Source organism: Athene noctua, chromosome 1 (assembly GCF_965140245.1).
Source record: "Athene noctua chromosome 1, bAthNoc1.hap1.1, whole genome shotgun sequence".
Taxonomy (NCBI): domain Eukaryota; kingdom Metazoa; phylum Chordata; class Aves; order Strigiformes; family Strigidae; genus Athene; species Athene noctua.
The window spans coordinates 154,706,321-154,732,587 of record NC_134037.1 but is presented as its reverse complement, the minus strand read 5'-3'; the positions used below and the strand labels follow the sequence as shown (position 1 = coordinate 154,732,587).

Here is a 26,267-nt window from a genome sequence, read left to right as displayed (position 1 = left end):
CTCCCTCCTCCTCCTCCTCCTCTCCCCCCCCCCCGCCGTGCCCACAGCCCGCTCGCTGGGAAGCGAGGCTGCCTGAGCAGCAGCCCATCGCCTCTTGCCCGGGCGGCTGCTGCTCCCCTGCCAGCCGTGTCCCAGGGGTGCCAGCGCCCCCCACCCCCCTACAGGTCTCTCTCCTCTATTCGTCGTCCTTTAAATAAAACCCTAATAACCAGGGCATGGGAGGGGTTAACTTTTTAGACCCAGACAGTCCCCCGCTGATCCGGTAATGAGTAAGCAATGCAGCTGAATGCCAATAGCGCGGTGTGAACTCGGGTAACCCAGCTGAGCCCTGGGCGAAGGGGAGGGGGTGATCAGCCCGACCTCCCCGACCTTCCCCAGCCCTCTCGCTCGGGGTCCTGCGGCCCCCAGCCTGTTTGCTATGGCTCTACGTGCTGCTTGCCTGGGGGCGAAAGCCTTTTCTAACAACTGGGTCTGAGTCAGCTGTTGGAGGTAATGTAATATACCTTAGTCAATAGCTATATGTTGCACAATATACGATGTGGCAGTTCCTTTCTAACTTGGGGAGCCACCCTGTCTTTTTAGGATTTCCAGGAAGAGCTGTGGCATCTGACCTTCAACTGTTATTAAAAGAAATCAAAGATTGTATAACAGTCTGTCAGAGCTTTGCATTTCTCAGTGGAGTTATGTTTCATCAAATGCCACCACATTTCTGAGCTTCACAGGTTCTCTATTCCTTTACTTGTTTATCCTCTGGTAAGCATTTATTAATAGAGAGACTTATTCCTTTACTGTACTTGTTTATCTTTCAGGGGGTTTGTTTTGTTTTTCAATTTAGAAGCAGAAGGGTCTCCCACGCATTTCATATTTCTATCTGCGGGTAAAGTCACTGCATGGCTTTGATAGCAATCTTCCAGCTGTCCATTTCCACCCTGGAATCCCTCCCTTCGGCTGATTTTCTGCATTATCACCATAGTTTTTGACTAAGACTATTAATCCACCTGTCCCTCTGTGAAAGCGGCTAGATTGGTTTGTGTAAAAGGGGAGCAAGATGGTATGAACTGTAAGTCTGCTATTAATCCTGTTAATAAGGGATTAAAGTGAAGCCCTGTGAGTATGAAAGGCTGATTTGATTGTTTGGGACTATAATTTAGCTCTCCCTTATGAAAGCAGTGTTTGCTGTGCATCACATTTTCTGATTTGCATATTTGGTCTCTGAGGAAATCAAGGTTAAATATAGCAAGGAGATTCTGCTGGCTTAAACTGGTAGCACAACTATGCTCCCTCAGCCTAACAGTCCCTCGGATAGCAGAAGTAGGAACCCTGTCTGTTCTTGCCTGGCAGTAACTGCATCCTGTAACACAACTTACATTGTTAGCTTATGCTTTGCCTCTGACCTTTACATGCTCTTTGCTCATGTACCAGATAGGCTGCATGCCTTATTTTAGAAGGAAAGAAGCAACAGAGGAACTGGGCTAAAATAAATATCTTGCCACTGCTATTTTCAGTAAAAGACTTATAAAAGCAACAGAAAGCTGAACAGCACCATATATTCCCTATGTGAGGCTATCATATAGAGCAACATTAATCTCATTTTAAAAAAAAAAAAGTTGATAATGTCTCTGTGTTAGAGTTTAGCATTCTGCTTCTTCCTCAGCCTTAAGAGAAGGCCTATAAATTATTAATGCTAACATCAGTGTGAGACAACAGATGGTAAAGATTACTTGGAAAAAGTCTTCGCATTAACATATTACGGCCCTAGTTTCACAGCACGTTGGGACTTTTGCCTGCTGCTGCCAGCCAACCTGGCCCTAGAAGAAACCTCTCAGCAGAGGGGAATCCTTGGGCAGCAGCAGAAAGGTCCCACCCTGGTTCAGCTGTATGGGTACAGTGACCCGACCACCACAGCAGAGAGGGGGGGTTGTGTGTCACAGCACCCCTCTGACACCACACTGGCCCCTTGAGGGTCCTGGCATCTGCTATGCCAGGGACAAGGCCAAGAAAGAATGAGCTTGGGGTTAGGAAAACCTTCAGGTAGATAGAAAATGTATTCCTTGCTGAGGTGCTTCCAGGTGGGATCAGTTGCGTTGCATGCTCTCAAAAATGAGAAATATACGTTTATCAGTTTTGAACTGTTCTTGAGCCAGTGGTGATACACGATCCAAAGTATTCACTGATACATTTGTGCATTATCCAAAAATCTTGCAAGCAATGAAAGTATTTGAATGTTCTCCAGAATGGGTTACTTCGGCTTCCTCAGGTTTACAAATGTATTAAAACTGGTATCAAGCAAGTAAATGAGATTTCTTTTAGGAGGGTAAGTGTACTGCATTGTCTAGCCAGCTAGCACTTGTTACAGCAGAACATGACCTTTACTCTTGTTTTGGAGTTATCGGTCTATGACCCTCCTGCCCATCACTCCGCTCACATCATTTTTGAAGATAACTCTGTGTCAGAACCTCTGACACAGAAGGCATTTATACAGCCTTTTAGGGACTTACACTGGAGACATTTTCTCATGGCCCATTACTTCTGCAAATGCATATGCCATGTGAGTGTTTCACTGTGATTAAATCATGACTTAAAACATAATTCTCATGTTCCTACATCCTCTGGGTGTCATGGAAAATTTCCACAAAGCCTAAATAATGAAAACATAAGCGAGCACTACCGTTCTCAGACTTAGAGTGGTGGGCCCAAGTATGGCTTTATAAAATGAGCGGGAACCAGCTCTTTCTTCAATTATCAGCTTGTTGGAATCTTCTGTTCTCGAGAGATGGGCAGTGGCAGCAGGTGAGGGCATGAAGTGATTGCTAGAAAATGCCTTCAGCAGTGTTGTTGCTGTGCTTATTTTCATGAGTACTAAAGCCTTAGCTAAGCAGCTTTCGCTTCATAACTCATTATTTTCATAAACTAGTAATATCTATTTTACTGAACAAATATGATTATCCCCTTCTTGGTTTTGTCACATGAAGCAGAATCCTTCATTGCCTTGACTCTGACAAGCCCTCTTTAAGGGAAAATGTCTGTGTGCACAGCAGCCAATCCAAAATCCTCATACCAAAACTGTTGCTTAGATCCCAGTGGCATGGTGTCACTGCATCCAGGTTTCACCTGCAGAGACTTCTGGCTTCACATTCAGCTTTATATGATGACTTGGAAAGTTAGGTGCTCTGTAGAGATTTGCTCTTGATGAGCAATTTTGCAATTTATCACAATCCTGAGATGCCACCTTGGAATCAGTCAGCCCTTGAAATTTCCTGATTTGGGAATGAGGTGCTGGAAGAGCTGTTTGAAGATGCCTGATGTCACCAAGTCATAAACTGTTGATTTCTGATCAGGTTAATCAGGTCTGCTACTTAGTATTATTTTAGAATTATTTTTTCACCATAAAATTCCATTTACTATTATAGCACCAAATTTTGGTTTATAAAAGAATACCCCAAAGACCCAGTCTAGGGCCACTGAAGATTCAGATTAAGGTTAGCAGGGAAAGCATTCAGGAAACAGCATTAGTGGCTCAGAAAAGGGTTCAGATGTTACCATCTGATAATTCCCGATCACCTCTACCTAAAATCAGCTACACTGGCACAGATTTGCATTTGTCCGTGGACAACTAACAAGTGTTTACAGGCTCTGGATTACAATAGTGGTAATCTGTTATGTCACAAATAATCTTGTTCCAAGTGCTGAATGTGGATAATTAGTAATCTGCTTTCTCTGAGCAAATATACCCCAAATAACCTCTTTTTGTTGGCTGATTTTATGGGCACTTGGGAGTCGAGGCCTCATTTGTCAGCTGCAGTGTGGGACGACTGGGCAGAACGCCGAGGGAGGGTGCAGAGCTGGTCCACAGCGCGTTTTCCCCCCCCCCTCCCCCCCCCCGCAGTGGTCGTTTGGGGTCCTGGGGGGGAGCTGTTGCTAAGCCTTCTAGCAGAAGATGCAGGTGGGAGGGATTTTAGGTTATTTATTTGCTTCCTGGATAAGTTTCCAGACTCCCCACACCATCATTGGTATTGGAGGGGTGATATGGGGCCCTGGAGGCAGAGGTGGCAACTCTCCTGTCAGAGCAAGTCCTGGGGAAAGTTGCTAAGGTTCCCTGAGGTCAAAGGAGAAAAGCAAGAAGACATGAGTAAAACCAAGAGGGATAAAATATGTGTAAAAGAAAGTTTACATGAAGGAGTACAGGCTGTCCTGCACTTGTTCTGCCTGCTCTGTGAGCTTCTGCTGAGCGTGCAAGCTCAAATTCAGAGCCACGGACCATGTTTACCCACGTACATTCATCCTCGCTCAAGTCCTATCTGAACCTTAAAGAGGAAGGGGTCCTTACATCTTTAAATCACGAGATGCAGACTTAGTGAAATGATCTTTTTGACTGACGTAAATGAGTTGGCTTCAGGGAAATCAAACAACAGTGAAGAATGAGGGAAGCTTGTGTTTCCTAGCCAGTGAAGTATTAGAGCTGGAAAGATGATAGGAAGATTTGGCATCATGCAAATGCATATAGAGGGATGAAAGTCGTTGATAGATTTTTCGAAGTAGAGAACCAACACAGTTCAAAACATCTGTTGCCATCTCTGTCAAAAATAACAGTACAGGTACAGCTCTGCATGTTTTGCTGCATAGACAATATGAATGCTCAGATTCTGATATGCACTATGTTTTGTGTGAAGGTCAGCTGGTGACTTATACAGAATAAAAATGCAATTAAAGATAACCTTGAAAGCATTGAAACAAACCTAACTGAAGGTATTGGTATGTCTGAAGGGGTGTGTGGGGGGGAAACAAACACACAGAAAAAAGTTAATTAAGATTCCTGGGAAGGGAGGGAAACTGCTTGCCTCTCCGCAGAGAGACTAAATGCTGAAGGGAGGAGCAGACCTTACAAGGTAATGAGCGCGCTGAATGGCGAAGTTTGGGCTGGGAGAAAGGTAGAGCTTCAAAGGAGGAATGTGCACAACTTGGATCATAAGCTGCCTTTACATCTGTCCTTAGCAAACTCCAAGATGAAAGGATCTGCACTCAAAGGACCTGCTTTACTGTTGCCTTTTACCTTCTGAGCTTATTTGTATCTGCGCAAAGGGCATGTAAATTGCCAGGGCTCCAGTTCAGTGGCTTGTTGTCTACCTATATAGGATGAACCAGCCTATATGCTGGGTTCCAAATATGTGGGGACTCTCATACTCTACCCACCTGCTGCTGATGGTGCCCTGTGCATGCTGTTCTGGTAAGGGGGGGTGAATTTTCTCTAGCACTTTGGAAGATGTATCCATAATACTGCAACTACAAATGTATGTGAAATGAGATACTGGAACACTGACAAATTTTTGGTTTGGCTTGTTCACTACTCTGCTGAGGCCCATGGCACAGTGTCTGTGCCTCTGCCCTTTTGCCTGCCACCCTCCTCCTCCTTATGCTGCGCCGGCAGGGGTGATGCCCATGGGGAGGGTCACTCCCTACCCTGTGTGGGCAGCTGAGCAGAAGAGCTGCTGTGCATGCAGTCTCCATTGTTAGCCATAGTAGCAGCCTCCCGGCTAATAAAGGGGCCTGGGTGTGTGCTGGGGTGGGAGAGAGGGAGGGTGCTTTGTGGGGTTGCAGACCTGAGGGCTAGGAGGGGGAGGAAAAAGGGCTCTCGGCACTGAAGACAGTGTCATCACTTTAGTTAATCAGGAGAGCACGGAAACTGTACAGGGAAAATGCTGAAGGATCAAGAACTGATGAAGGACTCTACAGCAGAATGTGTATTGCACATTTTTTGGCTCATTTCGCTTGTGGGAGTGTTAATTATGAGACTGTAGAAATGCTTGGGAATGCCTGTATTTAGACAGTGTGCTGCAGGATTCGCTGCAGTTAAGCCCCAATTACTCCAATGGTATTAAAGGGTCCTGTGTGGGTTTTGCAAAATTCATTTACATCCACTTTAAGGCTCCTTTGCACAGCGTAAGCAAATGATAGCAGAGCCTAAGTGGAAAAAAAAAAAATGGAAAGAAGGAAAGATTGATCTCAAAAAGAAATGAGCTTCACATTTGCGGTCTATTATAGCCAAAGGCACAATCACCTAATGTGACTCCTAAGGTTAGTCCCAAATATCAGCGTAGGCAAGTCCCTGGACAGTTGCCAGTGTCTCAGGGCAGATAACATCAGCACAAGTCGAGAAGAGGTCTCCAGTCTAGCCTGCGTTTTAATATACTATTAAAATAAAATGAGACAGCAATTAGTTTCTCTTCAGCTATTCCACAGCATAACTTCATCGGTCAATTAGTATGAATAAATAAATATAGGTCTTGAATTATTAAACTGCAAATAGAAGAAGCAACTGCATTTAATATTTCACTGTTCCTTCTCCTTGCTCTTCTGCTTTGCTTGGAGTTTTGACTCAGTTGGTATTATAGGAGTGTTATTGTCTATTCTTAACTCTTTCTAAACTTTTAATTCTTACTTAGGATATTTTTCTTATTCCAATAACACTTTTAATCTTGGCTCAAGACATAAAGGTCAGATTATCAGAGGGTATGCTTTCACAGCAAGTGAAGCCTCTGGGAGCAACAAGGAGATCAGTGATTTAAAAAAAAAAAAAAAAAAATCAGGACATTTAAGTGCTTCGATATGGACTTACTACCTTTAGGTTCCCACTTACTAAAATCTTGTCCTTAATCTTTTTCTGTATGGGCTATAGAAAACAATGTCTGATTATCCCACCAGTTAATCCGTTTTCCTCATGAGAGGCAGAAACAGGGGTTGATCAGGGTTAGGATATCTCCTGTTTGTGTCTGAAGGCACATAGGTGCTTGGGGCAGAGAGGGCCAGTCTGATGGATATGGTTAGGAAACTGGAGTACCCCAGGCTGTAGGAACTACCCAGGCCCTTTGGCACCTCAGGCTTCATGTGCTGTGGCTTTCTGAAATTTTATATGAACGTGTGATCCACAAAGATCAGTCTCTAGCTTCTCCATGGGGAAAGTGTCAGTCCTGCAGAAAAAGAAAACCTCATTATAATTTTAGACTTTGTTTCCAGGAGATCTCCAAGAAGACAAAACAGAGCATTTTCTCACTTGTTTGTTCACAAATGCTTGTGTTGACCTCTTTGGTCACTGGTGTTGATTCTTAGAGGTGTGTCACTACAGCTCTGTACTTTACAAAAGCGTATGGATGTCAGAGCATGTGTTCCCTGTGGGAAATGGCCAAAGAAAATATTAAATAATAGTAACATATTTAATATTCTGTTGATGGGAATATCGATGCATATAAAAGGAGGAAGAAGTGCAACTTTAAGTCAATAAGCTGAAGAGAGCCTGAAAGCTCTCAGGGTATTTCTCTTCCTCCTGAGATGCACCTGCCTTCTGACATCTGGTTTTGATTTTGGACCAAATTCTCATAGTAATAGCACTGTTGTATGTGAGAACAGAGTGGGTTCTCCTCTAATTGCCTCAGGGATGAAGCACAAGCAATGTCCATGACAGTATTTTGCTTAGGATAGGTATGCTGGGGACCCCAAACTATAGACTCGGGCAAGCAGTGTAGTGCAATAGGAGTGGATCAGTAGAAAAAAAGTAGTGCCAAGGAGGCAGTGTCCCACTGTGTGCAGTGTGAGGGTTCTTACCTTGGACTAGTTCTAGCAGCCTGAACTCCTGCCAGCAGCTAGAGCATACCAGGTGAGCCTCTGGAATGCATACTCTGGTTAAACTTTGTCTAAAAGAAGCCCAGCTCTCTTATTCTGAGACTGCCTCGCAGTGTGAAATAAGATGCACTAAGTGTGGGCAGTTGAAAGATGTGTTAACCTGAATTAAAACATTAAAACTGATGCACCCTGCTTAAGGCAGCAGACTGCTGCAGCAGCACAACCACACCCCAAAAAGTCACCTGCTGCAGTGCTGCCTGCTTTAAAATACAGCGCTGGCAGCCCATGGGGCAGGAGAAGCATGCTCGCTGTGGGGAGTCGGGGTGGATTTATGAGGCTTAGTAAGATACAAGAGGGAACGAGAAGGCTGACAGCCACAGCCCCAGGTTGCAAAATGGAGTAGTGACCGACACCTGCCCAGGACAGACTGACCTCTGCAGCCATGCGTCCTGTGGTTTCCTACTCTTCAGGTTTCTGTGCTGATGACAAACCTTCAGCTGCTTATTTATATACTTAAATGTATTAATTTTTCCCCTTTGAAGTTCCTTGAGGCACTCTGTGAGCTGAGTGCATTCCTCTTAGATTGGCTCACTGCAGTGTATTTTACAATGTTAGTTTCAGTGAGATTTGTTTTTCTTTTTTAGTTTTAATTTTTGGCCATTTTCTGGCCTGCTTTTATGTTCTTGTTTCCTGTTATTGCTCCTATAAGATCTCTGAAGAGTGTAGTCTGGATATGTTAATAAAACTTTTTGTACTGTACAGCATTCAGGTAGAAATCATAAATGGGTCATGGCAGCAGCCAGAGGAGGATGTGACATACAGTCTTGTGGTTATGTCTTACAAGCACTGCTGTCTGATCTGCTCTGGTCGGCAGCATTTTCTTCTCTCTGTTTAGCTGCCATGGTGATAGGTTACTTGGACATACCATAAATAGACAAACTAGCAGGGCTTTCAGAGAGTCTGATCGTGAGGACTGTCCTCTGGCCTAGTGCACTGGAGTTTATTCATATGTTTGGAAAAACCTGAGAGTCACTTGACACTGTTGCCTACAAAGCTGGTGTGGCAAGTAACATTGTGCTTGCACTCACAAGTGTACAAGAGCTTTTACCGGGAGGGCTGGATATAGAAACGGGATACTTAATTCTGGCCAATCTGAAGCAGAGGGGTTTACCTCCTCTGCCTGGTTCCAGGCAACCTTTTGCAAACTAGCAAGGTTCCACAAGGATTCAACTTGGTAGGTAAGAGCCAGCTTTGGTGTCTCTCTATCCCTGCAAAGGAGAGATGGTGCCCTAATGCTGTTGGTGTTTGTGGTCCCCGAGCTCAGATGCATGACCACACAGGCCCCCTTTCCAAGCATGCACCATTAACAAGTTGCTGAAATCCCCATGTATGAAATATGTGCCAGACTGTGGAAGAGACAAGTAAGTCCCTGTCCAAGGGGCCAAGGAAGGATACTCCTTGTGTCCCTGCAGGGTCATGTAATAACAGAGGACTTGCAGCTTAAAGCTGCTGCTTAGGCCTGCGCCTTTTTGTGAGACAATCCTTGAGGTGCAGAACAAGTCTGCAAAGACAAAATTAATCCAGAGCTAGGACAGGGCAAGGACTAGAAGAGTAAGTCTTGCAATTGGACTGAGGCTCCACTCTTGTGTCTGCAGGGCCAGGGGAGCCCACAATATGATTCCTTGCAGTGCTCCTCTGCTTGTTCGGGTCAAGTAGAAGGGCTCCTTCCCTGCCCACGTGCCAAAGGAAGACGGTGTGTACAGGTGGTGCTCCTGACCCAAAAGTCAGCCTGGTGTGCTGACAGCCTGGTGTGCCCTGCAGAGAGGACCTGCCCTGTGGTGCAACGGGGCCGGTAGAGGAATATGAGTCCAAAAACCATCCCATGCAGTGTAGTCCCTAACCTGTGAGAGATAGAGAAGATGGAGCCTAGGAAAATGGGCCAAAAATAGTTCAAAAGAAAGGAGAAGCAAGAAGAGAAGCCTTTTAAGAAGGGAAATATTTAATGTATGGAGGTATGTAGGATAGATCAGCAAGGAGGAAAAGAAGCAGAGACAATAGGTAAAGCAAGTGGAAGAAATATGGGAGGAAGAGGAAAAACTGCATAGGTGGAATAAAAGCATTAATAAGGATGGTTGGAATACTTAATCTATTACATGAGCTGTTAAATATAATTTTTCAATAAGGATAGCTATTTTGTTTAATGTATTAGATGAGCTCTTAAATATAATTTATTCTGCTCTTTCACATTTGAATCTAATTTTTTAAAAGTAATTCCTAAGGGAGTAGATACGATTTTTTTTTTTTCTGCTATTCAGTTGGATTTGACTGTTATAGACCTATCAAAATATTCTAAAGTATAGCTTTTGCTGTTGACCCTTTACAGAGCATAAACCCTGGAGGAGAGTGGCAGGTGTCACGGAAAGGGAGAAGAAACCATTCAGAAATTAAGTGTTCACAAATTGAGAATTTGTAGGTGATATCTTCAAAATGGAGGTGGAAATAAAAAGTATTTGTATATGCTTATACTTTATATATGTGTATGCATGAAGTGTATATAAAATACAATTAAAGATATTTTTACTAGTGAGATGATGATATATCAAGCAAACACCTCCCTTAAAGGGAAAAAACCCAAGGGGGGGTGCTGGTAAAGTCTCACCGTTATTCAGATGTAACACCTTGTGTTGGAGAGAAGGCACTGGATAGAGCTCAGTGAGTAAGTTGCTGGCTATAAGTCCTTCATTAGTTTTGCTTCCACTTCTGTTCGATTTCTGTGCTACATAGCACGATTTGCTAAATAGTTTTGGCAAACAATTATTTGCTGTAGGAATATAATATTCAGAACTAAAGCTACAAGTTAAATTACACTGATTAGTTACAGGGATGTTTTTTGTCCCTGACTGGATTAATAGAAAATGGATTCTTGTTTGAGTACACAAGTCTAGACTAAGTTTTGGTTTTAAAAACAAACAAAATCCCCAAACTCCAACTTAATTTCTTTTCCTGAAAGATCCGGTTATGGGAGAAGACCTTTCTGTCTTGATGGGGAGTGCGGACGTAAGGACAGAGCTGTCCCAGAGCAGCTGTGTATCAAAACACAAAGTGGCTCTTTGCAGGCACCTTCTGTGCCCTGATTCAGGAAAGCAGCTTCATAGGCTGGAGTCGTCCTCACTTTCTGTTAATACTGGTGGCACTGAAACACTTGCAGCAGGATTGAATATGCTTGTGCTGTCTGAATTGGCATCTACATGCCTCCTGTTTTTGTTACTAGGACTTTTTCTTTCTTTCTAAATATTGATGTCAAAATAGTAACAGGAGGCGGGATCAGTTGTGCAATCTCATTGAAGTGGAATCTTTAAGTTCATGAAGTTGCCTCATGTTCCTAATTGCTGTATATACATGGCCAGGTCTTTAATTCTGTTCTCACCATGCTAGATGAGATGGCTCTGGTAGATATAACATTTTCAAAATATGTTTTTCACAAACTTGTCTCTTTTCCTTGATAATAAGAGAAAAAACCCACATGTAATATTGTTGAATGATAAAATTGTCATTGCATTTTGCAGTGAAAAGTTTTCCCTTGTGTGGTAGATCTTTATTCAAAATGTGCTAAACTAAATGTAAATAGAATCTGATTCTTCTTATATCAGTTTTGTTGTAACTGGTCACCAATAGCTACTTGCAGTTCTGAGGTTTGGGGCGTTTGTTTTTTTTAAATGGCCAATGCCTGACCCTAACATTTTTTTCCCCTTAAAATTCAATGAGAAATCTCCATTAAAAGATTGAGTAGCCAGGTCATGTTCCTGTGACCTTTACTTCTGTTAGTGTTGAGTCAAAACACAGATCTGATGTGAAAATGAAAATAGCTTGTCAAGATTTACAACAGCATTCAAAGGCTTGGGAGTGGGTAAATGTGAGTCAGAAAGAGAGATTCACATGAACTTAGGTGATTTTTCTTTTCCATTGTGTGTGATACAAAGGTGCTATGTGAGAAGGTGTTTTTGAAAGACACATAAACTCTGCACCCTCTGTCAAAGCTTCCACCAGAAGATGGGAAATAGTCTCAGCAAAGAGGAGCTAGACTTAAATGAACAGTGGGTCAAATTGGTAATCTTCTTGCTTGACTCCAAGTCCAGGGAGTCATCTGGGGCACTCTTGCTAAGCTGGGAGCAAGCAGGCACTTCCAGCTGGTTTAGTTCCTCATCTGCTGTGGAGTCAGCAGGGGAGGTAATGCATGGAGATATGCCACAACACTAAAACATCATGGGCAGCATACTAAATCACCAAGCTGAACCTAAGAATTAGCTATTTCCCATTCTTTGGTGGACATGATAAAGTCCTTTCAGAAATCTGGCCGTTTTGGCGCCATCAAGACGAGTGCTGCAGCAGCACTCTGCCCAGGAGTGCACATACGGGTGTGCACTTATATTAAATGGCCATTGCCACATAAATGTTTGTGGGGGTGTCATCTGCAGTCAAAGCTGAATGTTCATTTGGTTGCTGTTTGAGAGCTGTCATGAGCTTCTCTTGGATGTGGTGGCTCTGAGATTCTCTTTTTTATTATTTTTTATATACACTTTATTTTTCCTGTACTATACTGAAACACTCATAAAGCCTCTCCAGTGCATCTGTTCTTCCTTCTGTATCTGTACCCTCATGGCCTTTGCTGTGTCTGCTACAATAGTCTTTTGGGTTTTAACATGGTTTTCCAACACAGGTCTAGGTGATGCGGCATTGCTGAAATCACCTTTCCTAACAATCCTGTGACTTCTGTCTTGTAAAACCCAGAATATATTCTCTGATGCTTCGAGTATTAAGCTCTTGCAGAAAAAGCTGTCCTATATCTTCAAGAACCTATTTGACTCAGCTTATTGCTACATGCCAGACTTTTGTTTCCTATTTTAAGATTTTTTTTTCCCCAGCAAATGACTAAAGCCCTTATTTCCACTATTTTTTTCATCTTTTGCTTTTCACATTTGCACTGTATCTATAGAGCTACCACCATTGCCTCACTGTACAGACCTTGAAATCTGCAAGTCACAACTAATCAACATATTTAAAATTGTTTCAACTGCCCTCCAAGCTTCAGTCCAGCAAAGGACTTTCATGTGAGAATAGCTGTGAATGTACAGATTGCCCTACTAAATTTAATGGCCCAGAGTTTTTGACCATTGCAAGCAGCAGAACTGCTCTGGAACATACAAACCCCAGCAGAGCGGGATGTGTGGTGTGCATCTGCGTGTTCTCTGCAGGGTGGTGCTCTTTCCTATGTTGCTTGTCTAGCTTCTGTATGTTTAAGCACTCAAAATTTGCTTGTCTTCTTGCTCTGGGAGTAGTTTTGAGAAAAGGGAAAATTCTTGTCCTAATCAGGTTTGGTTAAAGATCTGTGTCCGTCTTCAAAATCACAGCACTGCAATGTTAAGTGCATGGCAGCTGCATGTGGAATAGGCCACAAAATATAGCAACCTTTAAAGAAGACAAGAAGATACGGGTTGAGAGTGCAAAAGGTAATAGTAGTGTACACATGATGGTGGTGAACTTAAATGATGATGCCTTACTAAATGAGGTCATCATCTAACACACCCTCCCTTCTATGCCCGGGAATGAATGTGTGACTGAATTCTGATGAAATATTTGTCAGTCGGCGGGTGTTTCTTCTGTTTACTCCTACAAGTATGGAGGCTAAATCACTTGTGTCAGGATGATATGAGTAAACTGAAGGTCACTTTCAGCATACTTTAGCATGCCTCAGAGGCACTACTGATAAGGAAAAAGACAAAAGGACAAAAAACAAAATTAAGTTTTAATTTCTCACCAAAACTATGGCTGTCAGAAACAGGGAGATGAGTGAAATCTCTTGTAACCAACAGCACAGGAGTGTATATTTTAATGTATTATCTGATTCAGCTTATCACAGAGACAGAGCATGTAATTGTGTGTGTGTGTCTGTCTGTATAAGTATGAATATATACGGATCCTAACATGTAGCTCAGGAAAATTTCAGTGACGCACTTTCATATCTAGCTTCAGTATAAAATCTTTCTGCCCTAAATTAGATGAATACATAAACAAATCAGATATATTAATTTTCTGTTGAGAATGCTTTGGTGATTGCTTACAAAGAAAAGTTATTTACATGCTGATATAAGGCATTACTTAGCATAATGAGCGGTAATTTTCATATCCTCAAAGGTATTAGGCTCCCTTATGTGTTATACCTAACTCAGCTACATAGTTGTATGATCCTCAGGTGCATATTTGAAAAGCTCGGGTTTGATCTGATTGAGTTTTATGGAGCCGTCTGAGAGCCTGGCAGTCAGTGTGCAGGTGCCAGACAGGCAGCCCCTGCCAGCCTCCAGCACCCACCACTCCCAACGGGAGGGACTAAGCCAGCTTTGGCCTCAGAGCCCCTCCTCACTGCTGGGGGAAGGTCAGATGGCAAGTGCTTTTTTGACTACGCTCTGGGTGTTGGTAGGCAACATACCTACCTGCAACTATCCTTAATGTGATGGATATAATGGTACTGGGGTTCTTTGGTTTTTGAGAAATGACTAATACGCCCCCTGAGAATAACTGGTGTTTATGTTATGTGCTTGTATAGTATCGCTTCCCCCTCCTCCTCTTGAAAATACATTTGCTGTGTATGTGTAAGAAAGAGTCACAAATGGTAATAGTTGTTATTAACCACTAATGACATTGATCTGAGGCTTTAAAAAGAAGATGGTTTCTAAAGAGAGCATTCAAAGTCTGAAGTAGGAAAGATTATATTTTTCTGGCCTGAGCTATGGAAAGCCCCTTCACTTATTCTGAGGTTTACCAAAGAACACGTTTGTGTTTAGAGTCCATCTTTCTGGATAATTAAGACTTGTGTTCATCCAGCAAATAAATAAAGTGGACAGAAAATTAATTCAAGTCTCCCTTGACACTGTTCTGGTTTTGTGTTGGCCTTGATCTGGTACTGAAACCACTTAGCCTTTTAGAGCCTCTGGCTTTTTGATTTCTAGGTTTTCTGTGGAGAACCATGGCAAGGATATGAAGTGCAGCAGGTGGTCTCCATAAGGTAGATGAGGAGTAGCATGAGGCTTATTGAATTGAGACAGTCAGCTTTGTTGGCATTTACTTGAATTCAAACCAGTGGCAGGCTGTGAGCCCTAGAGTCACTCTCAGTTTTATGATCTTAAATTATGAGCTGTTCAAAAATACATTGTATTTTCTGCTTAAATAGTTTTATGTCTGTTTATATTTTAATTGAAATGGTATGTAGCCATCTGCAAGTACCTTTCATATGAAGGCCATTACTAAATATTGGTATTGCAAAGGTGTCTTAAAAATGCATTTTTATTGCGTTACAAGGTTCATGTTTGCTGAGAATCTCTTCATTAAACAATTAAGACTCTAAGGCTTTTGTCTGTAACAGGTATAGGTTCTGTTTTGTCAGCAACAAATGACATAGCTGCCTGTCAATCCACAAAGATCTTGCATGGAGCTACAGAGAGGTCAGCATGCATCTGATGGCAACCTGAGCTTCCCTGTGTTCCAAATAGTACAACACAGTGCTCTGAAAGCTCCCAGTGTGCTCCCTGCACAAAGGAGCCAAGGTGCACCTGAGCCTTCGCCTTTACAAAAGCACGCATGAGTGGGAGTACTCTAAAGAAGTAAATATCACAGCTCTGATGCACCAGAGTGAAGGCAGGTGTTCATATAAACTGAAATGTTGAATTTACTTCTTTTTAAAGGATCATAGAAAGATTTAAGTTGGAAGGGATGACAAGAGGTCTCTAGTCTAATCTCCAGCTCAAAGTCGGGTCACCTGTGAGATCAAGACCAGGTTGCTCAAGTCTTTGTCCAGGCAGCTCTTGAAAGTCTCTAGCAATGGAGTTTTCACAGGCTCTCTGGATGACCTCCTCCACTGCCTGCCTGCCCTTATGGGGAAAAAGTTGCTCCTTATATCCAGCCTGAACCTCTCTTGTTTCAACTTTCAGCCATCTCATCTGACACAAGAGTGTGGCTCCATCTCCTTGACCACTGCCCTGTCAGTAGAGGCAGGTGTCCGTTAGGTCCTCCTGCAGCCATCTCTTCCCCAGGCTGAGCAAGATCCAGCCCCTCAGCCTCCTCTCAATTCTCTCAGTTATTCATCGGCTAAAAAGGACCTCTTTTGCCTTTCCTGCTTTGGTGCATGTTCACTGAGGGTCACTCAGAGCTGTGTGACCACAGATGTTGGGAGGAGAGGAGATGGTAGCAGAAAAAGGACTTCTGAAATGGGGTAATACCTGTGCTAGCTGAGCCAGCTTCTGCAGCTCGGTGGTGCAGAGAACTGGGTGTCCTAGCTTGGGAGCAGAAAGTGGTACGGACTGGCTCTAAACTTTTAAGTTAGAAATCATTGTTCAAAGTAAACAGGAACTGTGTGCACGCAGCATAGGAATACAAGTGCGGGATGTTAAGCACCCTCTGCATTGTTGTGCTCTAACAGCACAGGAAGGTGCCTTTAGCACGTATCTGATGAAAGGGCCGTGGGAAAGGTAGAGTGAGTGTCACCACCACTTGTTTGTGTCTTGAACTCTACTAGACCACTCCTGAGGTAGGACAGTAATTGCACTGTACAATCACTTTAGTTCCAGTATATATACAAAACCTTTCTCAGTGAGTAATCATTGTTAGGTACAGTTAATAGAAAATGTGGAAAATCAAAAGTCCTGACTTCAGCAGAAGAGTACTTGGGTTCTGCAGCAGTTGCAAATATTAGAGGTTCTCAGCACATTTTGACTTCATTTCACTTTGATTTCTGTTGCTGTTCACTGAAGAAAAGGCTCTTCTCCCTCCCTCTCCATTCTCTCTGTATTGAGTACTGGATATGCATGCTGTTACCTTCCCACTTAAGCTACTGTAATGTCATTAACTGCTAGCATACTGTGGAACACAAAAGAAAAAATCTTGATCAGTGATTTCCAGGGTGTGCTTTTTTTTTTTTTTTTTAAAGTAGGGGGGCAATGAGTTCATTTTGGGGAAAAAAACAACCAACTTCCTACAGAAGTTTCTTAAAAGGGTTCTGGGGAAATCTCCTCGGTATTCAGATTCTGAAAACACTAGGAAAAAACCCACATGAAAATGAATTGGAACTTTATTCTGGCTGTAAAACGCAGAGGAGTTTGTTTCAGACTTTTATCTTTCAACCGTGGACAGATGAGACTGGACAGCCAATTAGCAATGATGCATATCTGTTGACTAGACATCATGGGACAAAGCTACCGCTAGTTTAAAATAGCATAATACCACTGCCTGCCCTGAGTTTTCCTCTGTGCTGGACAGGGATCCTAAGTAGTTAGTGTATACAATAGAAGTGTGGGTATAATCACACATAGGTCTGCTTTAGAAAAATAAGACAACCACAGAAACAGAAACCTTATTGTCTGAAGGGAACAATTTTCAAGAATTGGGAGAGTCTTTGCCAGAGTTGGCATGAAATAATGTCAGGGATCATGGTATAGCCAAGTGCTGCTTCTTTCACACTGCAGGTAAGGCATTCCAACTGAGCCCTCTCTTCCTTGTATACTCTGCAAGGCAACTCTCTCAAAAGAGCAGCTTATAAATTTGGAAAGAAGGCTACTCCATGAAGTAGCCCCTACTGGATATTTCAACTGTTTTTAATTTTTTTTGTTTGTTTAAACTCTCTACACACATAGATAAGGACCACAAAGCAATTGATCTATTTTTTGCCACAATGTAGCTTCATCACAATTTCAATGAAAGGATCAGACAATTTTAGCTATAATTTTACTCTAAAATTTCTCCTGAAATCAGTATTTTCAAACAAAACTATGGAATTAGAAAAATAATACGATTGATTAGCGGATGTTTAAAAGCTGCTGCTTTCCAGCAATCCTCTGATGATCAGTAAGTCAAAATAACAATGGGAATTACTTGAGTGGAAGACTAACTACCATCATGCATTTAATTTACATCTTGATGCATTGTTGTTGTTTTTCCTGTTCAAGTAAACTACTTCTCAGGATGCACCTGTATAATAAACTTCCATGGGAATATGCTTATGTGAATTTTTTCTTGCTATGTTAAACATTACAGGGTCTTCGAGGGATCAGGCCGATATTAAAACAAATGTCTTGAACACCAGGAGTGAAGCAGAATTTTAAGCAGGAATTAGGAGTTTAGGGGTCAGACCTCTCCTTTTCTTGGTATTAAAAATACACAGAGGTTCAATGGGTTTGGTTGGGACATAAAAGCTAGTGTGTTGGCTCTACAGAGACAGTTCCAGCTGGGTAGTTTATTATTAGTGTCACACAGTGATGTGTATGGGTGTCAGTGAGCAAGCGAACTGCGTACATACACCCAGCACATATCTATCACGGTCCCGCTTCCACCTGTAATGGGAGTCTGCAGCAGCATACAGACTTTCTGATAGTCTTCAGCACTGGGCTGAATATTGCCTACGGCTCTTGATCCATCAGTAAATCACCTGCCAACCATACCATACTACACCTAAAATCCCCTACCCGTCTTGTCTGTACCAAGTTTGTGAGGTCCTAGGAGAAATCAGGTGAATATATTTTAAATATGCAAGTGGTGATGACCTTTCTGACTAACACTGACTATGGGTCTGACTGACCTTGGCAGCATGAGAGGGTCATTTTTTGACATGGCTGAACTGTTCTTGAACAATTTATCCAGTGTGCTGGGTACAAACAGTCTTTTCTTCAATATCAGGCATGCATGTCTTATCTTTCTAGCTATTCTTTTTTAAAAGAATCTTAGCTATTGTGAAGCAGGCAAGGAAAAACGTGTTCTCTATTTATAGTGTTTGTTCTCCTCAACCTCTACTATTCTATCCTCGACAATAACATTTCATGAATGCCTGTTTTTACTTTTTTTTTTTTTTTGATGATTTTAAAGGAGTTTCTTTTTCTTCTGAAGCACTACAGAACCGGGTCTCTGGGCCTGATTCTGTGATGCTGACGTTGATGGACCATTTCCATTGACTGAACTGGGTTTTAAAACAGCCAGTCTTATAAAACAGCAGTTCTTGAAAAACAACAGGAGCGAGTGAGAATGCCTACTAAGACAACTCCCTTCTGCTCTGTCTTCCAAGGAAAATTCTACATGAATACAGGGAAGACAACAGAATGAAGAATCCAGTCAGCTCTGATTTCTCTTTGTGTATGGGTCTGTAATTTCCATGCTGGGTTATCTGGGTTGTTTTGTTGTTGTTGTTGTTGGTTTTTTGTTGTTGTTGTTGTTTGTTTGGTTTTTTTTCCAAAAGAAGAGGCAAAAGATCATGTCAGGTTTTGGTTCAAGACGAAGATCAGTGTTTTCTTCTCAGTGGATTATCAATGATAGTCTCTAAAACAGATTTACCTGCCTGAATTAGTCAAATCCTAATGTAGGCAGTGACAAATGCAAGTGTGTTTACATGCAAGGTTTTCTTTTTCTAAAGGAAATGTTGTCAAGTCACTGCACATGAAGAATATCTCTGGGGAAGAAAAACATGGTTATGAATTTCAAGGGAGAAAATCAACTCTTATCTGCTCCAAGCCGCTCTCCATTCCCCTGGCTATTTTGTTGTTGGGTTTGGGGCTTTTTTCCTTCCTTTACTGTTTCACAGATGGATTGGAGTAACTTGGAGGAATATTTTTTTTTTACTTTTTTTTTCAGCAGCCATAAAACATTACATTACAAGAGCTTTTAGATCTGTATTGCTTCCTGTTTTCATAACATTTTTTTTTGTCCTTGCCATTATTTTGAAGTTTTATATCTGTTCTCTGTGTTAGAGAAATAGAAGATGCAAGTGTTGTAGGCAATATTTTAACCATGTCATTTTAGGCCACGATCTCACAATGTGTAGTGCTAATTTTAATAACGATTTTGGTGGAAGACATCTAATTCTAGTGTAGAGCATGAATCGCAGAAGAAATATACCTGTACAGTCCTATTAGGATGTCCTTGTTTAACAATCTGGAAAGCAAAGCATAATGCAAATGAAATCAGTTACGTTATGAATAATGTAAGCTACTCATTATTCTTTATAAAACAGTTGCACGTGCTTCTCAAACCTATCTAGATACATTCTTGTTATGTGACCCTCATAGCAATGAGAACCATGTGAGACCAAATGTTGTGTGGCAGAAGGAAAGATGAGAGAGGACTAGGTTTAGCTGGAGTGTTAAGCTAAAAATGCATCTAAATTACACCAGTGTGCCCCCATGTCTTCACACTAATAAACTTCTTCATGAAATGTAATTCCTTCCTTTGCAGGTGGAGGGGCACAGGGCTTTTGTCTGTCTCTGCTTTGCTTCCCATGGCTGGGTGAGCTCTTGAGGGGGTGGGAGACAGTGTTTCAACTGCACATCCCCAAAGAGAAATGAACTTGTGCTTCTGAGGACAGGGTTTGTCTCACAAGAGTTACCACAAGCCTATGTCTCTTTATTGTTTCTGAATAAAACAGTCTCTTTGGCTGAGATCCTGCAAAGATTTATGCACATGCTCTCTGTACTCTGGGAATAATCTCACTGGTTTCAGTGGGACCACAAGCAATGTGTAAATGTAAATTATTGCAGTACTTGTTTCTGAAAATCAGTGTAAATAGAAAATAGATATAAATGTATAGTCGGTTATGCAGCCTTCTTATTTAAGGGGGGAGGGGAGAAGAAACATTTTCTCTTAACAGTATGGATCTTGAAAATCTTTTGCAGTCAAACATTATTTCAAAACTGGTACTGGGAGCTGGTTTTAAATAAAGTTCACTGCAAAATAAAGTTGATCATAAAGATTTCTAGGTCTTAACTCCTCAGTGACTAGTGATAGGAACCTCAAGAAAACTACTTTGGTGAGGACAATTGACTTGCTTTCTCACTCAGCCTGGCCCAATTCTACTACTTCTCTCTGTCTTTTCTTGCAGGATCAGATCTTCAGGATCTTGAGAGAAAGTAATCTTTTCAGTAATCAAGGATCCAAGAGGGTAATGTGGGATTAGAGAAGTATGGCATGGCTAGCAATTCTCCTCGCAGTATATGCTTTCCTGCCTAAGATACTTTCTCATTATGTCTTCTGCAGCTTGGGAAGCTTTATGAACACCTCACCCACTCACTTGGATAAATTAATATATATTTTTTCATTTTCTGTTAATATTTTCATTTCTTCAATAAGTAATTTCTTCCCTCCCTTAACTAAGCTTCTGTATCCTGCAACGAGTTAGAGGCTGGATTTTAGCATGAGTGGATGCACAAAACTTCAGCAGATTAACTGCCCACCTCACTGCAATCCTCCTCAGAGGGGGAAGAGAAAGATCTTAGTAGTGGAAATGCAAACTGATCCAAACTGCATGTGACGGGGAGGCTACACAGGGGTTTAGGGGATATATATTTGAGTATGTTAGAGTAATGCTTCAGCATGGGCATATATGCTGTTGTTTTCTAATTATCTGGGGAGAGGAGGGAAAGAGGGATTTTCACAGTGCAAGCAGGGCAGGTAGTAAGTCTGAGATAAAGAGAACCAAAAAGCAAATGTCCCATGTTCCTTTTTGACTGCATCCCTGATTTTCTCAGCATTGCTTCACAGTTTACCTTTAAAGCCTTCTATTCAGAGGGACTAGTAGAAGTGAAGATAGGGGAAGGGAGTTTACCAGTACAGTAAAAGAGGGTGCTAACCTCAGTCTTGTGTACCAAAGGGCCTCTGCTGTTGTGGTATAACCCTTTGCTAGAATGAGCCAAACCCTCCGTTACTTAATTGGGCAAAGCTCCCACTGAGTTGTGCTTGATTAACAGCTCTGGAATCTGGCTCTGCACAGTTGTGATGAGAGATGCTTTATCATTTCAGCTCAGCCTGCCAACACTGATCTCCCCAGCTGCTGGTTCCCAGAATTTCCCAGCTACTGTTGTTGTGCACTATTTGGGGAGGGAAATTTCTCTTTGAGCAGCTGCAAAATGTTGTACTAGGCATACTGAAAGGCAAAGCCATAGACTGGCAAGTGGGAATGAGGGTTAGGCAAATGGCAGAGCACAAGCCTCTCCTTTCCAGCCCATCTGCACTGTCATTGCCAAGAAAGTTTTGGTTTTGGCTTCTTTTATTTTTTTTTTTTTTTTTTTTTTTAGGGGATTGGGTTGGTTTTGTGTTTGCCTTTGGGGATTTCTGCAGTGCAAAGTCCATTGGTATTTGGCATTAGTTAAGATATAGATTTGTCTTGGTGGTACCAGGAGGTTTGGTGGGGTTTTTTTGTTTTGTTTTTAATGGAGACAGCAGACCTGATTGCAAACAGGTTTTAGCATCTCAGGGAGTAAAAGTTGGGGACCACTGATGCTGCATCACAGGGATTTGAGGTAAAGTATGGTCTCTAAATTACAGCAGGATTAGAAAAGCACTAGCTTACATTTTACAAGGGCTGCCTAAAATTGTATTCTTAAAACAGACTGTGAGGTCTCACGTGATGCTCATTGTATATGACTTACTAATTAAAAATTAATTTGAAAATCTGCATGTCAGACATGTACATGCTACTCTGTTACCATATGCAGGAGTCACTTTATGCAGAAGATAGTCTGGTCAGTACTGTCTTTTAAAAACAAATACTCTACTGTACTTGTCTAATGAGCACTGGCCATGTCTTACTACATGTTACTTCATCCCTTTAAAAAAAAAAAAAAAGTCAAACTGTATAGACTGGAAAAATTAGATAATGCACAAGGATGTTATTAAAACACCTTAGGTGTCCTAGTCAGCCTTTGAATTAAAACCAACCAAACAAAAGGCCTAGGGGCTGCCTGGTGCTTAACTAAAGAGGGGCAATTAATGAATTGGGTGTGAAGCTGCACTGTGATTTTTATGAAAGATTATGAAAAGGGTGTTAAACTTAGGGAATCCATAACATTTGGCACAAGGTTTATTGGTTTTAATTTCACATTCTTGGTTCATTCTTGTCTCATGTACATATAATGGACAGGAGAAACTTCTTGTGTAACACTTTCTTAGTATCTTCACTTATTTTCTGTATAAATAAGAAAAGGTTAGGCAAGAAAATGTAAACATGTACACTATTTGGTTTCTATTACAGAATTAGTAATGATATGGCAGATGTAGTGTTTGCATATTATGCTTGATCGTTAAAATCTTGCTGCATATCTCCTTAAGGATAACTGCTTTTAAGTTGAGCAGTAATGTGGCTTGAATGAAGACTTCAGGGTTTAGGACATTAGGAATACATAGGCTTGTGAATCAGAGGAGCTGATGCTCTGTCAGCTTTTCTGTGTTGACTGTGACATGCTTGTGTCGTGTTCGCTATCAGTGCTTGAGAATTGTCTTTTGAGGTGCAACAGCCTCACACTGGCTGAAGTTGATCTGGGGTCAACATCTTTATCCTTATTCAGGGAAAGAATGTGGATCCCACCATCATCTCTGTGGACCACAACTTATTTCCATTCCTTTTTTTAAAGACCATAATTCCCAATGTTTGTTTGTTCAGCTTCTTTCCAGTCCTGAAAGTTGTAATGACAGGGTATGAGTTGTACATATAAAAGGCTGGACACTAATTCTTGGGCAGAAGTAGATATAAACAAATAAATTTATATGGGGCACATACCTATTTGATTTGCTAGGTAGAGGGGGGGGGTATCACTGGGGAAATGATGCTGGTTTGTTTTGTAATGAAAAAATAGCTGATGTTTTGGCTTAATTATCTGAATTTATATATATATATATATAAATATATACCATCTCTAGAGTGATTTATTATATATTATATATAATATAATATATAATATAATATATATAATATATATTATATATAATACAATAATATAATATATATTATATAATATATATTATATATATTATATTATATATATTATATTATATATAGATAATATAATATATATAATATATATATTATATTATATATATATTATATAATATATATAATATAATATATATTATATATAATATATATAATATATATAATATATAATATATATAATATATATAATATATATTATATATTATATATAATATATAATATAATATATTATATATATAATATATATTATATTATGTTATATATATTATATATAATAATATAATATATATGTAATATATATATTATATATATATATAGAAATATATACCATCTCTAGAGTGATTTATTAGAAAAGCAATGAATACTTTTCCTTTGTCTGAAATCATTCTCCCCAAATATGCAGCTGTTGTACACAAAGAGCCAAAAAGAACAAATGTGGGAAGAAGAAACTGGAGAACATAAGAACGCATCATAAAATAGATTAACCCATACCCAGAAACATTAATTTCTCATATGTATGCCTGATATGTAGCTTATACCAATTTAGGTTATATAGTTCCTGATACTCTGGATGGATGGAAGCAAGTCTGGTTGCACTGAGAGATGGTCTGATCTCATCTAGGATACCTTTATTTCTATACACATACTCCTCTGAAGTTGGTCCCAGCTATGTTAAATCACGCAAAGCAGGATCACCTCAGTGCAGAAACTACTACTGCATCCCAAACACTGTGTGGCTCTGCTTTGTCTATTCTGCAACTTGCAGTGTCACTTTTGCTGGGATAGTATAAAAACAAAGGGAGACACAAGTAAATTGTAGCAGTGCAGTCTCTGGTACTCTGGCTTTTATGGGGCTGCTATGCCTGGCTGCAAACGGATTCTTTACTCCGCTGCCTTTCATTTTACAGCATCCGCTTTGTGTTCCACTTTACTGCCGAATTTTCAGGAGCGTTACTTTGTTATGGATGTTGTTCATGAATTGCAGTTTTAATTGATGGAGGCCTTATGTGGAGAAAAGAGCTTCTGATGTGTCTGCATGTCATTGTCATCGCTTTTTCTCAGTGCCTTTCTACGGTAAATCTACTCTTACACTTCTGACAGTGCAGTTGTAGCAACTGAGCTGATTGATTATATGTAGATTTGCACCAGTCTTTCAAAAAACAAATCCATTTACATTTCTCAGGGAATGCTTTAATTTTTTTTCACTTTTACCAGTAGCTGAAATTACTCTAAGCTTAAATGATATTAATGCTATTTTATGTATTGGAGTCTAATCTTTGATACACAGGACATCCCTAGCAGTTAATGGTAGCTCTTGAGGGTTCAAGATCTGTCCCTGTGTAATTAATTCCCCTCTTTATGTTTTTTAGAGTGGTGGAATAGTGAGAAAATATTTAATTAAGGGGATATTTGTGAATCTTGCCCGAGTGCGATTTATGCATGGAGCTTAGAACTGATGTGCCTCTCACCTAGTAACTTTTCAACAAAGACCCTTCCTTTCAGCGAAGAGACCTGTTTTGAAGCAATAATTGTCTCTTCCATATATTTGGACAAATCAAATACTGGTGCAGATCACTGTAGCTTCACTGCCTGTAACAGACAAATGCCCCTTCCCACTGCCCAAGGCTTTGTGTAAAAGCAACCTTGCCACAAATTGATAGGAATATTATATGTGATTTTATGTGACTTTTTTTTTTTTTTCCTTTTGACTGAATTTAAACCATTTGGCAATGTCTTAAACTGTGTGTGGCACTGGTTTTTGTTGGTTGGATTTTTTAAATACTAAGTTCTATTACCTGATTTATCCTGTTGGAACATGTGGTTTTGCTGAAGAAAAAAAAACAAACAATAAAAACATACAAACAGATATCAACCCCCCAAAGCAGAGTACATGGAAAATATAACAACTCAGTAGGAGGCATAATACAGATTTGCTTCATGTAGTAATCCCTTTGATTTCTTTTTCTTTTATGTGTGGTACTATCATTTATAATTCTAGTATTTGTTTGCATGTCTCTAACTATAGTGTTTACTCCCAGGAATTGTTTTGTGATGGCTGATTGCCCCAAATGGCTAGATAACCTTGCCTTTAGCTAAAATAGCTTGGTGGTTTTTCAGCAGACAAAATACAATTATTGATAGAATACAAAAATCAAATATTTTTCTTTATCCCGTAACCTGCAGAAGAAATAAAATGAAATCTGACCTTCTATAAAAATTTGTAGCACAATATTCACAATCTTGTTGAAAAACTGGATTCTTTCATTGAAATAGAAACTAAAAATGCATCTGCTTCTGCTGTTTTTCCCTACTTACAATGTATTCAGACACCTAGTAGAATAGCATGAACTTGGAGGATAAAGACCTAATAAAAAACATTGTTTCCATTTTACTCACTGAAATCTTTACTCAGAATAAAAATCTGGACAGGTTTAAGCAAACATGTTGGTAAATGACAAGTGACACCTGTCAGAGATGTGACTACTGTCATCATTTTGATGTACATTCCATAATCATTCCCTGTGATATCCTCCATGTATAGCAGAGATTGTTCTAAGCCAAATCTCTGCATAAAAACATATATAGAGTCATTGGAGGCCATAAAATCCAAGTAGAGATTTTGTTGTTGGGCCCTTCTCTAATTTCATCAGCTATATGTTCTTTCATTGCAGATTTGTCAAATTATTGTATCAGCCAAGTTACTTCTATGTTCTACAGTAGCGATTTTATATAAAAAGATGATATATTGCAAAATGCATCCGTTTGCCAGGGGTTTTGTGCTGTTTGGGTATCACACAAATATAGGAAAAAAGTAATGCCATAAGGAGTAAAAGTGATGAAGTCTGATTTCCTATAGGTT

General features: G+C 40.5%; 1 long non-coding RNA gene across 4 annotated transcripts in view; it reads left to right on the top strand.

Annotated features, from left to right (window-relative positions):
* Window positions 1–313: 313 nt before the first annotated feature.
* Window positions 314–26,267, top strand: part of LOC141971408 (uncharacterized) — a 68,037-nt gene continuing 42,083 nt past the window's right edge. For 3 of the 4 annotated variants that reach the window (XR_012635274.1, XR_012635275.1, XR_012635273.1), the window contains exon 1: window positions 314–489. This is a non-coding gene — a long non-coding RNA (uncharacterized LOC141971408). Of the gene's footprint in view, window positions 490–20,519; window positions 20,582–26,267 lie in introns of those variants that run through there. The other variant, XR_012635276.1, reaches the window with a different exon arrangement.